Source organism: Balaenoptera borealis (assembly GCF_965194805.1).
Source record: "Balaenoptera borealis genome assembly, chromosome: 9".
NCBI classification, from domain to species: Eukaryota; Metazoa; Chordata; class Mammalia; order Artiodactyla; family Balaenopteridae; genus Balaenoptera; species Balaenoptera borealis.
In genome coordinates, this window is record NC_138873.1 from 39,590,201 (window position 1) to 39,603,046 (window position 12,846).

Sequence of the window (12,846 nt, forward strand, 5' to 3'; positions counted from 1 at the left end):
CAACAAAATTATTTACAACAGGCAGCAAAATCTTCTATCTTTAGTGGAGGAAAGCACTTTGAAGTTTCAACATAGCTTCCAGAAGCAATATTTAATGAGAAGTCCAAATGACCCTTGCAGGAGAAGATACTCATGAAGTAGTCATGTTTCTCATTGGTTTCTCAAAATTTTTGTGTTAGGGCCTTAAATTACTGCTTCAACTAGCTACACTTTTTTTTCCTACTTTTTCTTCACAGTTTATCAAGATAAGGGAAAAAATAGTTCTCCTTACTGATAAAAACTTTACAGTTGGTATTTACCAATGACCCATTCTTAGTTCAGAGCTAATTTTGTTTATGCCTTAAATACTCATGGTGTTGTTTGCTCACTAGAATGCCTATTGCTTCATTCCACCAGCAGGTGATATTTAGTTGATAGTCAAAATGCTTTAGAGTTGATCAAAAATATAGGCATGCCTTAGAATAAAATCAGTAATTGTAGACAATTAACAAAATGTTTAAATTTTTGTGTTCCTAGTTTAGCCATGAATCAGTTATGACATTAGACATGTAGATATTAAAGATAAGGGAAAATCAACATGAATTTAAATAAGATTAAGAAGTCAGCTTTTAAAATTTAATAATGGTGTCAACTTTCAAAAGGGCCTGGTTAGATTGTTTCATTGGAAGTTTTACTAAAGAGAATAGAAACAAATCAGATCTATGTGAGAATTTTTTATTTACAAACATAGATTGTAATTATTAATTTTCCATGAAACAGCTCAATTTGCATTTTGAATTTTCATTCATTTCTCTTGTTGCAGTGGGATGGGGCTAGAATTTTGGTAATTTCCATCCCTCCTGGTGTTTCCTCCAGATCTCTGTGGTTTATGCCAGCATTCCAAGGTCTTCTCCAGGTATGCATGTGTGTGTGGCAGCAGTGATATCTTATCATTGTTCTAGCAATGACATCATGTGTTCCTAGAAGGATGGCTCTTTCAGTTCTAGAAGCTTTCTACTGCTTCATTGCCACATTTGGGCCATGGGGATCATTTGAAGGGCTATGTTTCTATCTAGATATACCACAAAGCCATTTATTCCTTCGGTCTTATTTCTTCTTGGTGCTGTTAGAAAGCAGGAAACATTCTCTCTCTTCTCTTAGGATCCTCAAACTTCTATTTCTTGCCTTTCCTTCCCTTTGTTGTTTGGTGAGTGAGAATATGGGAGGGAGGCTGAGTATTTTGTCCCCCAAATCAGTGTTGGGATGGAAGACTTAGTGACAGTGGTTGGCAACTGAATGTTGAGTGGTAGCTAATGATTTATATCTTTCTCTTCTTCTAAGTCACCTGCATTTTAACTAGTTCTACTATGGTAGATCACACCTTGGATCAGCCTTCTGGTTAAATAAGAATGGACAAGTTGGAGGTGGGATGCTGTTCCTAGGCAACAAGTGATGGAAGGGAAAGATAAAGAGATGGAAGAGGAGAGGAAATTTCCAATTAATTGAATAGCAAGGGAAGATAAGAATTTGTAGAAGAAGAGTTTTAGTGTTCAGTCAAGCTGGTATGATTCAGTGATTTCCTGTCTATTCAAACATGCACACATACACACTCAATAGAAACCTATTAGAACATGAATTCTAATGTGCTGTAGACACTTTTTGAAGTGTATCTGCAAATAATAAAACCTGGTAATGGTGGCTGAGAGAGACCTCACCAAATATCTATGTGTTCCCTTTGCAGTTAGATGGAGACCATGTGTCTAATTCTGTCTAGTGGATGATGGGTAGAAATGATGGATGCAAATTAATAATTCTGACCATGACTTATCCTTTAGGACCTTCTAGCAGAATATTCTATTGCCACAGCAATCCTGAAAGCCATGAGTTGAGATGGAGAGGACCTGAATCCCAGAGTCACCACATGAAAGACAGATGCTTTTAAGTGATCCCTAGCTAATATCAGGAAGTGATAAACTAACTTTGATATGTTAAGCCACTGATTCTTGGGGGTTTATTTGCTATTGTAAGATAGGCTACCCAATTTTAACTAATACAGTTTGGAAGGTAAGGTGAATATTCTTTTGAATTTTGATTCTGTTACATGAATCTGTATCATAAAAATATTCACTGCAAAGCCCCTTTTCTTCTTTTAAAAAGTAATATCTATTGGTTCTTTTGTTTTAAAAATTATAAATCATTTACCATAGGACAGGTTCTGGACAGAGAAACTAAAAGCCATATTGTTGGGCGTTTCTGCCAATTGAAGAATGACTTGGGATGAAGACAAAGCAAGTTAGAAATTATAAGTTAGTGGAGAAATATGATCCCATTAGAAAAAATAAAAGGTTTATTAGTAACATTTTGGTGGCATGTCTATTTTATAAAATGAGGTTTTCTCAAGATCTGGAGGTCATTCAGATAGAGGCAATTTTTTGTCATTAAAAATTGATTTAACTGTTCTCTATTATCTCAGTGAAGCTCAGCATCTACTACAGAGAAGTCTTACTTGAAAGCCCCATATTTTATTATTATTTGGTGTTACTATTGCCCAAAACCTGAAAAATGTTAAGTTTAGGAGATCTCAATGTTTTGGGATATAGAAGGCCTTAGTAGTTTCTTTAATAAGTTTATAAGTGACAATAATTCAATTTAGAAAGTTAATGTTTTTCTCGGAGTAAGAATTAGATTCTCTGGTTTCCTCCTTCTTTCCCTTCATCCTTTCCTCCCTCTTTCTTCCTTCCTTCTTCCTTCCCTCCCCCCTTCTATTTCTCTTTCTTTCTTTTCCTCCTTCCTTCCCTTCCCTCCCTCCTTCCTTCTTTCCTTCTTCTTTATACTCTTCTGATTCTAGAAGAATTTGTTCTCCATTTTTATAATCACTTGAAATGAAGGTCTTATAAAATACTTTTAAGTATTTGGAATAATCTTTGTAAACCCATTTAATTTTTTCCATCTCCTCTGAAATCCTTTCACAAAATTAAAACAACTTTAGAAGTATATTTCAGATCTCTTCCAGCCTGTCACACTGCTATTTCTTTGGTTTTTGTTTTATTCACAAAGGAATTTATTTACTTCTTTATAACTTTCTCAGGCAATTGTCTTGTGTTCTTTTATATTAGTAAATTTATATCATTTTCCCACACTTTATACATAATAAAACCTCATTACAACTTATAAAGATATTTAGAACAAACTGGAAAACATACTCTTAAGGTTTATTCCCTAATAGCCATTGTTGCTATATTTTCACAAATTCCATAATTCAAATTTTGGGGAACCATGGTAAATGAATGAGAATTTTAAAAAGAAGGAGGTTATTCTAAGACAGCTGTGGAAAAAGGAATAAGTCAACAGCTGATGACAAAGTACAATTTAATATCAGAATTTAATACCTCTAAACTTCCCTTATAACTTGGTCAGATGTTTTGCCTTCTATGTACTTCTAGAGTACACATCTAGTGGCAGACATATTAATGGGAAGGGGTGGTGGTTGTGATGGGAGGATGTTAGTTCTAAAGTTAACCCTCAAGGTGAAATCATATATAGTCACAATTACCTTTTTAAAAATCCCTAAATAGCCAAGAAGTCATCAAGATAATTTTTTGTTTGTTTTTCTTTGTTTTTGGCATGGCTTCCCTTTCTCTGGGACAGTGGAGAACAAGGAATTTTTAGGTCCCCCTGTCATTCCATTGGCTTCCCATCGTTCCCAAGACCGTGACTAAAATCATTAACATGGTGTATAAAGCCCTGCCAATTCTGGCTCAGACTTGTTTTCCAACCTCATCTTGCCCCAAGATCCACACTGTCTTACTTTTAATTTCTTGGATGCTCTCTCCTTTCCCCAAACAGTTCCAACAGCCTTCATCTTATTCTCTGGTAACTTCTTTAATTTTTTAGTACACAGCTTAAACATTTCTCCCTTGGAGAAATATCATGTATACCTGTTTTGTCCTACTGTAACAATCTAATCTTTCCATCATAAAACCTATCATAGCTGTGATTTAACATTTATTTATAGTGCTCTGATTAGAAATCAACTCCCCCAGTAGACTGAGAGCTCCATGATGACAGGCACTATGTTTTGGCCTTCTGGTTCATAGACGCCCATCTTCTTGTTGTGTCCTCACATGGCAGAAGGCTCAAGGGAGTTCTCTGGGGTCTGTTTTACAAGGATATTAATCCAATTCGAGAGGGCTCTGCCCTTATGACCTAGTCACCTCCCAAAGATCTCACCTCTTAATATCATCACATTGAGAGGATTAGGTTTCATCATATGAATTTTGGGGGACACAAACATCCAGTCTATGGCAAGAACAAAATTTTGATTGTAAATCTGAAATTATCTGTATTCAAATATCTCTTTCAATGGGCCTAGATTTGAGTTCCATTAAATTTAGTACTGAACACCAAATTTGTAGCTTATTTGTAACATATTACATGGTTTTGATGATATAGTTTTAATGAAAGAATTTTTATATTCCTAAATAGAGGCCCAAATGTCAATAGCATATTCACAATCAGGTTTTGCTGTCCTTTCCTGAAATGACTGCTGGTCTAGAAATCAAATCTCAAATTAGTGGTATTTACTCATGCCCAACTATATATATTATACTCAAAGGAAATAATATGCTTTAGAAAAAGGACTGAAATTTCTGGGTAGTCTTTAAACAAAACTACAATCTATTTTTTTGAGAAGTCTCATTCAAAGATCAAAAAACATGTAATTAGGAGATAGGCTTTAGTTTCCAGAAATAATTTTTAGTAACTGTTTGATTGAAGAATGTCTATTTGAAGAATATATAATAATTTGAAATTATAATTTGCTTAATATTGGCTCCTTTGAGCAAGAAGGCAATTATCAGCTTAGGTTCCAAACCCTATACAGCTGTTCCCTAACTTTGAGCGAGCTGACCCCACTGTTAACTTGAAAAGTTTGATGTGTTTGTGTATGTGTGTGCACATAAGATGTGTAGCTCAAATTTACATTTCCAATTTAAAAAATGTCCAGATACCCATAAAATTTAGATGAAAGAAAAGGTAAAGTATGTTTCCCAGTAGAAAAAATAAATCACAACTGCTTGGCAGTAATATAATATAAAAGTACATGTGATAGTCTTAGTACCTTAGCTACTTCCAAAATTAATAAATTATTTACTATTCCTCCATGGGAGGCAGAATATAGAGTAAGGAAGATCTGGGGTTGTAGAATTTGGCCAGCCTTGGTTAAAAATCTCAACTCTATTACTTTCTACTCATGTGACCTTGGGCAATTTAGTTAATATCATTAAGGCTCACCTTTCTTATCTGAAAATGAGGATATATTAGGACCATCCTCCTAGAAATACAGTAGAGCTTAATGGGACAATGTATACTAAAAACTTAACTTAGTGCCTGGAACATAATGTGTTTGCAATTAAAGTTATGATCAATATTTTTATTACCCTTCAGAAAAGAGATTTCCAGTGTTTTCCTAGAGTAGTGATTAGATTTATCAATGTGAAGCCTCAGGGTTCCTCTATTTTTGCTCTATATTCCCTTTTCCCCTTCTATTTAATTAAATTATTTATAGAAGCAGTATAAGTATATAGAAGATGGATCAGGTAAGTGTCTTAGACAAAATAGAAGTTGCTTCTCTTACATGTGATAGTCTAGAGGTCGGTGGATGGTCCAAGGCAGTGGTTAGCCCTGTTCAATGAGATCATCCTGGAATCTGGTTTCCTTTCTTTTTCTTGTCCACCATCTCCTAGGGTGAAGTCTTCTCTTGCATGGCTGGAGCTGCTTCACTAGCACTTTGACCATGTTTTAGCCTTTAGAATAAGGGAAGGAGAAAATAGAGATCAAACATCTTCCCATTAGAAGATTGGCCCAGAAGTGGAATACTTTAATTCTATCTACATCCCACTGATCAGAATATAGGCACACGGAGACATCTATTTGTAAGGAAGAATGTAAGAAGTAGTCTGTTGTGTGACCCTGTGCCAGGAGAAAATGCAGGAATTCTATTACTAAAGTGAAGGGGACAGTTAGCAGTCTCTGCCACAAATAATGTATTATAGTGCAAAAGATCTGTTGGACCAGAGGTCAACATAACTGGGAATATGACTTGGGTCAGTTCAAAGTAGTCTGGTGACCTTGAGATCACTGAGCTTCTACAAGTCTCAGCTCTCTCCAGGTCTCACTGCCTTGCTTCTTTGCTGTTAGTTAGGGTACTCCTTAACCCTTCATCATATGACATAATAATAACAAACTTTATTGAGCACTTGCTATGTGCTGGACAATAATCCAAATATTTCACATGTATGATTTCATTTAATTCTCAACAATCCTGTGAAGTAGGTACTATTATTACCCTCACTTTATAGACAAGGAAACTGAAGCATGGAAAAGTTAAGTAACTTGAGCTGTTGGGATTTGATTTCAGGTTTCTTAACTCCACAGCTCAAGAGTTTATGTGAAAAGTGGCAACTAGTTGTTTTTTTTTTAACTATCTTTTTTTAAAAAAAATTTTATTGGAGTATAGTTGATTTATGGTGTTGTGTTAGTTTCAGGTGTAGAGCAAAGTGAATCAGTTATAAAATATACACTCTTTTTTAGATTCTTTTCCCATGTAAGTCATTACGGAGTATTGAGTAGAGTTCCCTGTACTATACAGTAGGTCCTTGTTAGTTATCTATTTTATATATAGTAGTGTGTATATGTCAACCCCAATCTCCCAGTTTATCCCTCCCCACCCTTATCCCCTGGTAACCATAAGCGTGTTTTCTACATTTGTGACTCTACTTCTGTTTTGTAAATAAGTTCATCTGTACCCTTTTTCTAGATGGAGTGGCAACTAGTTTAACCAAAATGTATTAGTTTCTTATTTCTGCTGTAGCAAACTACTATAAACTTAGTGGCTTAAAACAGCACACAGTAATTATCTTACAGTTCTGGAGGTCAGAAGTATGAAATGAGTCTCATGAGGCTAAAATCGAAATTTGGCAAGGCTGTTCCTTCTGGAGGCTCTAGAGGAAATTAGGTTTCCTTGCCTTTCCCGTTTCTAGAGGCCACACGCTTTCCTTTGCTCATGGCCCCCAGCCAGCAATTGCATCACTGTAAATTTTGCTTCCATCATCGCATCTCCTTCCCTCACTCTCCTGTCTCCCTCTTTCACTTGTAAAAACCCTGTGATTATACTTAGGACACATCCAGTTAATCCAGAGTAATCTCCCCATCTCAAAATCCTTAGTTTAATCACATCGGCAAAATCCCTTTTGCCATGTAAGGTAACATATTCACACAGGTTCCAGGGATTTAGATGTGGACATCTTTGGGGGAGCCATTATTCTGCCTACCACAAATGCCTTTTCAAAGGATGTCAGTAACTTATTAACAAATCCGATGGACTTCCTCAGGCTTTGCCTCATACTCTCTCAAAACTCTTCCCACCCATAACTTCCTAATTACATATTGCCTGAATTTCCACTCTCTTTGATGACTCCTCTTTTCAATTCTTTCTCTTATCTTCCTCAATGTAGTTGTTTCCCAAGGACCTACTTTCATTCTTTATTCTTCTCACTCTATACTATTTGCCTTGGTATCTTCTTATATATCTTATAACAGAATCTGTAACTAATATAATACTTGTATTTGTGTTCCCAACCCTGGTTTTGCTGTTGAGTTTCAAAGCAATGTTTAAAAAATGTTTGTTGGATATCTTCCCCTGACTGTTCTGACCATTCAAATTCATCATTTCAAACTGAAATTATGGTCTACCTTCCCATATCTGCTGTTCTCTTGCGTTTACTTTTTTTGTTGATGGCCCTTCATCTTCACAGTTGTTCTGTCTCATGAATTCAGTGTCCTCTTAGACTCCTCTATCCACTTGTTTCTCAAAATGTATGGATTCTAATTGTATAATATGTTTTTCTCCTTCCCCCTATTTGATCCATTTCCACCTCTATTCTTGTAGTTCTCTTACCAGGTGTATCTCATGAGCATACCAATCTATTTTACACATTGCTACCAGATTTACTTGCCTAAAACCGAGCTCTTGTCTTATTATACCCATCCACCTCAAATATCCTTGTTTACAGAATTGTCTAACTTTCCAGAACCTCCTTCATCTACTTTCGACATTATTTCTTCCTATATATATTTATATACTTTTTGTTTCTGAAAAACTTGACTCTTTGTTTCTTATTCATCATGCACTTTCCCTTCTCTGCCCCTCACTCATAATTTCCATATACTTGGAACATTTTTATCAACCATTTAAATTTATCTAAGTCCAATCCATTCTCTAAGATCCTGTCTAATGCTACTATCAGGCATCTTTCAGGTTATCTTTTGCTTTTTGAATTATCAGATACTTCTCCATCTTTTATTAAATTTAACACCTTTTACTCATTTATATAGCTATTTTTGAAAATATCACTGAGGAAAAGTTTGTGTTTGGCTCATCACCCAATATAAGTGTTTACATAGTATTCCTAAAACATGAATCTGCAAAATAGGAAAGTTGGACAAGAGCAATGATTCTCAATTTGGAGAGTAAGGGAGGAGTATAAGAATCTTTCATGGTTGTAATTGTTGCAAAAGGTATACTAAATACTATAAAATACTTGAAAAAATTAAAAACCTATTTTTAAAATAGAAATATTGATAGAGGACATATTTTTGTTATTGCCATATGTTGTAGGGAATGCCAATCTAGGCTTTGAAGCCAGCTCCTCAGGCTTGAAGCCTGGCCAGGCCAGGAAGTAGTTGGCAAGTTACTCAACCTCTCTGTTTCTCATATTCCTCACCTAGAAAGCTGAGAAATAATAATCGCTACCTCATAATGCACACAGAACAGCATCTGGCACATGATAAGTCTCCAAAACATCTATCCAATTATTAGCTATTATTATTAACTCTCAAAAATTGTCATAGCTTTAAAAGATTGAGAAATACTTGACTACATGGTCTTTACTATAACTGTATCCCTAAAATTCTATCGTTCTGATACTAGCATAATTCTGCCTAATCTCTATCATCATGTAGATTTATATACAGAGACAGTTAAAATGATAGCTATTTCATCTTTGTTATAAACTTATTAGGCATTATAATGTTTTTGAAACACTCATTTTGAGTCAATTCTTATTGATTTTAGCTTTTTACAGTTTGTGGCATTAAACTTATAAAGAATAGAGGCAGGTTTTAAAAAATTATTTGGGCAAATTCTTCCTACATCACCCTTTCTTCTAGTTTGGAGTATAGACCTTTCCTGTAATACTTATAACTCTTGCTTGTGTGTGTGTGTGTGTGTGTGTGTGTGTGTGTGTGCGCGCGCGCGCGCACGCTCACGCACGTGTGTGTTTAGTGCATTAAATTCACACAAAATGTAAGTAATTATGCCATGCTTTACCCTAAGCAACCTAAAGGTTGCTAATATTTGAGAAGCCTACTTCCCTCCCTCGGCTGTTTAATTTTGCACTTTGAGTGAAAGATTTTCTTTTTTGTAATTTTAATGTCTGAATTATATGTCGACTACATAGACCATATTAGAATGCATACTCTGGGAAGAAGTAGAAAAGCATCTGTTTGCAATGTAAAATATACCAGTATTTGTTGGTGAGCATTGCTAGGCAAATAGTAAACCATTTGTTAAAAATTTCCATTTTAAGATGAAGGTTGCTACTGAAAGATTCTAATTCGGTACTATGTTTTCATATTCATACTGTAATAGAGAGCATTATTTTAGCCATGCTGAAGTTGTTAGAACTAACTCAGATATGCAGTTAGAATCATAAAAACTTTACATTTTGAGTAATTTTTATGGTATGAGGTAGTGAATATAGAAACTTGTCTATAACATAAACCTGGATGTGTTTTTTAAACTGATAAACATTTACAGTGATCTTTGCTACTGAATCCAGATACAACACAGCCTCTGTAAATATTATCTTGTGGTTTAAAAATTCAAAATGCACTTGTAGAAATGTAAAATGATAAACTTTATAGACTATGATGACTTCTTTTTTACTTTTCTTGTCCCATTTTTTATCAGATTACAAATATGGAATTAGTCTTTAGTCTTTACTCCAATTTGGCTAGGGTAACTTGCTAAAGCCTGTAAGAATCAGGCTTACAGAAATCTCCCAATTTTTTAAACCATTAATTAACCAGCTAAAATGCTTCAACCAAATAAGCAGGTATGCTTTAATAATAGAATCCTCTCTAGTGGTGTTGTTGATAGGTAAAAATAAATATGATTTTTTTCCACTTCACTGTCAAAATGTGCTGACAACTAGGAAAATGGTTTATTTTATAAATAAATGTTTTCAACATAGACATAATTGAAAAACAATATACAGGGCGTGGTAAAATTAGCTATACAGTTGATGAATATCATAACAAGTTTTCAACTCATGTGCATAGTTGAAATAATTTATCTTATTTTAATTTTTTGTTATGTTATATAATAAAAATGTACAACTGAATATATAATACTGGTTCTCAACTTTGGCCACACATTAGAATCACTTGGGGTACTTTGAAAAAAAAATTGGCCTACAAACATCAGAATCTTGGAATGAAGTGGGGCATCCACAATCTTTAAGGGCTCCCAAAAATATTCCAATGCTCAACCAGGTTTGAGAACCACTGGAATAAAATACTTTGGCTTCACCTACTATGCTGACTTATGGGAATGTAGATAACACCTCCATATATATATATATATAATATACAAATTTACATACACACATAGAGATAAGATAATGAAGTACCATTCCTTACCTTTTCCTATGTGACTTTTACTCTCATAACAATAGAATTTATTATGATAAGGCTAACTTAAGGAGCTAAATGTCAGTGACTGTTATTAGTGCTCTTAATGAATTTTTAAATTTAAATCTCACAATGCCCTTACAGAATAGGCATTTTCTCCACTTTAATAAGGAAGAAACTGAGGCACAGAGATGCCAAGTTACTTGTCCAATGTCATACCACTGATAAGCTGTAAAGCCAGAATTTGAAGATGAGCCTTCTCAATTCAGATTCTCAGCAGTTAATCATTTTACCACGTAGCATTTAACAGTAATTTGTATGTTACTAATTAAGTGGTTATAAGAGGAAAAAATTAATTAGATGATGATGAAGACCACTGTGAAAATATAGATAAGGTCATAAGAGATATTTTTTGCTATTTATATATTACTTGGTACAAGAAAGCTAATTTACTAAAATTATTCTAGGTTTTAAATACTTGGTTTTTTAAAATTAAATCCATCTGGGTTTAAAAGATCAAGTCCAACTAATAAGAAATCTCAGAGATCATCTGGAAGGTTTTAACGAACAGGGTGCTTTCTCATGTATTCTTTTTTTGGAATACAGGCTGATATGTTGAATCTGTTTAAAATAGGGACTCTTTGTCCGTGATTTCAGAAAACTTTTTGAATATTTAGGATAAAGTTTCATGAAGACTGTAGATGGCAGCAACTTTCTGTTATTGGGTATTTGCTGTTCATAAGCACTTTTGGCTGGAGAGCTGGCTGAAATTAGTTGTAGGACTATGATCTGTGACGGCTATGTACTAAGGTACGCAAGTGAAGGTGTATTCTCTGTTTGGCTTTCCAAAAGCAATTTTCTGTTATTGGTTTTGAAAAGCTATCCCATACTCTTTATTTGAATAAGGATTGAAGCACATTTGACTGGATCTGAAGGAAAAGCTGAAGCAAAGGAAGGTCATTCTCAACAAAAGTAATTTCAGGGAGCATTCTGTTATCATTCTTTGATATTGCATTTAGGCAGTTACATACTTTTTCTAAATACAGTGACCTGCATGATTTATGTGGAATTCCAAAAGCAATGATCCAGTAAATTTACTAACAGTTTCAGTAAATTTGCTTCACGGATCCCGCGTCTGATGATTGCCTTCTGTTCTTGGCATTTTCTACCTAATATACCATGTAATATGGTTCAAATCGAGAGTCTTATTTTGTCAAATCATTCACTGGAGAGGCTAGTGAAGACTTTAACTGTGTATTAAACAAAATGAAGCCATGATGGTTTGGGTTGCATTGCTTTTGAAGGCTTTATTAGAGCTGTCAAGGAAAATAAGTCATTCGTGCTCCAGTTGCCCTTCAAACAAATGTACTTAAATATCTTGGATGCTCCTTATTTTTATGTTAAATTATATAGGAGTATTAAGATTGCTATAACTGAGATAACTCCTTGTGATCAATACCTCTCTTTGGATTGATTAACTGGTATTGATGAGAAAGGATAGTCCCATTAATATGTTTTAATAGAATTAGAACATTAGCTCTCCAGCCCCGCAAAACATTTGGAACTTTTCCAGCACTGTTTGAGTTTAAAGAAACAGAGAAATGTTTTGTGGATCTGACCCTCCATGGGTTGCCTTCTGACAGTCAGATAAGTTTTGGCATAACTGTATTACCCAGGCTGGTTTCTGGCTTCTGTTTTTTTTTTTGGAAGCAGGACACCTTGTTCAAAAGTTCACAAGTCCAAGTAAATATTCCTGTTTACTAAGACAAAATGAGAGATGAGATGAGCAAAAATCACTTGTTTATGGGAGCTTATTTTCTTTATGTAATTGGTCCCAAAGGGAAGATGAAAGCTAATGGGCTCCAGGGACTTGCCCCTTAATTAGTTTTACACTGTCATGGCTACAATGAACATAAAGTGATGCACAATTGATATAACAGAATGCCTTTACAATTCTGGCATGTAAGGGCAAGAGAAACATGAAGAAGTTTCTTTATATACATCTCTAGGGATATGATTAGCACCACAGAATCATTTTATAGTGAGATGCTTAATGGAACAACTTTATTCTGTGACAGAACTATCACCCAACCATTTTTTTAATTGTTTAAAATA

The 12,846-nt window shown here is 34.6% G+C and overlaps 1 long non-coding RNA gene across 3 annotated transcripts in view; it reads right to left on the reverse strand.

The window, feature by feature from the left end:
• The window catches only part of LOC309635288, a 106,624-nt gene that overhangs the window by 33,412 nt on the left and 60,366 nt on the right, over positions 1–12,846 (reverse strand). For 2 of the 3 annotated variants that reach the window (XR_014248727.1, XR_014248729.1), the window contains exon 3: positions 5,615–5,783. The exons of the other annotated variant lie outside the window; for it this stretch is intronic. This is a non-coding gene — a long non-coding RNA (uncharacterized lncRNA). The remainder of the gene's footprint in view (positions 1–5,614; positions 5,784–12,846) is intronic. 3 annotated transcript variants of the gene reach the window in all.